This window comes from Nanorana parkeri, unplaced genomic scaffold (assembly GCF_000935625.1).
Source record: "Nanorana parkeri isolate BGI_ZX_2015 unplaced genomic scaffold, ASM93562v1 scaffold1920, whole genome shotgun sequence".
Lineage (NCBI taxonomy): Eukaryota > Metazoa > Chordata > Amphibia > Anura > Dicroglossidae > Nanorana > Nanorana parkeri.
Genome location: NW_017308188.1, coordinates 43,952 through 45,592, shown reverse-complemented (window position 1 = coordinate 45,592; position 1,641 = coordinate 43,952). Strand labels below are relative to the sequence as shown.

Sequence of the window (1,641 nt, the reverse complement as noted above, 5' to 3'; positions counted from 1 at the left end):
TGGCAACACTAAGGAGCATAACAGTCATGGAAAAGAGTCTGGACATAATGCACCAGGCTGTGGTGGAGGGTGGTCTGGATGAGGAGGGGGGGTTGGAGGAGCAGGATCCCGAGGTGGGGAGCTGGGGTGCTGTTAGAAGGCGGGGGAGAGGGAAGAGTGCTAGAGATGTCAGCCCTGATCTGGTTCACCCCAATAAGTATGCCAAGTTGCATGATGTTGGGGATACCAGTTCAGGGGGGACTCTGCTGGAGCAGGACGCAACCTCTATCCGCAGGGGGAGTGACTGCTCCGGCGAGGAGGGGAGCCGGATGGAGGGTCAGGAGAGGCAGATACTGGTGGTGGGAGACTCCATCATCAGGCGGACTGACAGGGTAATCTGTCATCGGAACCATGAGCGTCGAACAGTGTGCTGACTGCCAGGGGCACGTGTTCGGCACATTGCGGAACGAATTGACAGATTACTAGATGGGGTTGGGCATGACCCAGTTGTCATGGTGCACATCGGCACCAATGACAAAATAGGAGGAAATTGGAGTGTGCTAAAAAGAGAGTTCAGAGACCTAGGTGCTAGGATGAAGGAAAGGACCTCCACGGTAGTATTCTCAGAGATACTGCCGGTGCCAAGAGCCACTCCGGACAGACAGCGCGAGTTGAGTCAGAAGGAAATTTTGGTTTCCTGGAGAACTGGGCTGACTTCGCAGTCGGCTACCGGCTCTACCGCCGAGACGGCTGCATCTTAATGGGTAAGAGCTATGAGACACGGTTACTAAATTTAAATATGTTCACGCTGGAATTAAGGAGATTAAGGGGGGACATGATTTTCATGTACAAAATGTTCTATAGTCATAGCGACATTAGCAACAAACTCTTTACGATTAATTTCCGTAACAAAGACTGGAGGCCACCACCTGAAACTGGTAGAAAAAAAATTCAAACACAAGGGGCGAAGGGGGTTCTTCTCAGTTCGAGCGGTTAGGGTCTAGAACTCGTTGCCACAAGCAGTGATTTCAGCTAATAGCGTGGAATCGTTCAAGAAGCTTTTGGACGATTTCCTGAGAAACGGTAATATACAGGGGCACAAGTACTCCTAATAACGAGATGACTCAGGGATCTATACACACACAGACACACACGCACACACAATAGGTTGGACTTGATGGACATGTGTCTTTATTCAACCTCAAATACTATGTAACTATGTAACTATGCATACATTGTGCACGACATGCACCTGGTTGCATGCCCACTCATGGAAGACATTATTTTATTTCACCCTTCTTATTTATCTATTTACTTTTATATTATTTTTATGTAAATTGAGACAAATTATTTGTGTATTTATATATCTAAGGTTTAGTGGTTTACAAGTGGCGCGTTCAATAACTTATTTGTTAAACTAAATTTAATTTATACCACTGCCCTGGGATAAGTTATACTATCTCCCAGTGTTTAGCTTACAAACTGCCCTGCGGTTAAATTATATTAAATGAAATGTAATTAAATTGCACTAGCGCCTAGGGGTTGGATTTATTTTATTTTTATTTTATTTATTTATTTTTATTTTATTTTTTTGCACTGTGATGGTACTGTAATACTTTATAAATACTAACGGTTTAATATAACACTAACAGTTCAGTATAT

At 44.2% G+C, this 1,641-nt stretch overlaps 1 long non-coding RNA gene across 1 annotated transcript in view; it reads right to left on the bottom strand.

Moving 5' to 3' along the window:
• LOC108800114 overlaps nt 1–1,216 on the bottom strand; it is a 15,691-nt gene extending 14,475 nt beyond the window's left edge. Inside the window, exon 1 of the long non-coding RNA XR_001942074.1 lies at nt 1,205–1,216. This is a non-coding gene — a long non-coding RNA (uncharacterized LOC108800114). The remainder of the gene's footprint in view (nt 1–1,204) is intronic.
• Nucleotides 1,217–1,641: the final 425 nt, after the last annotated feature.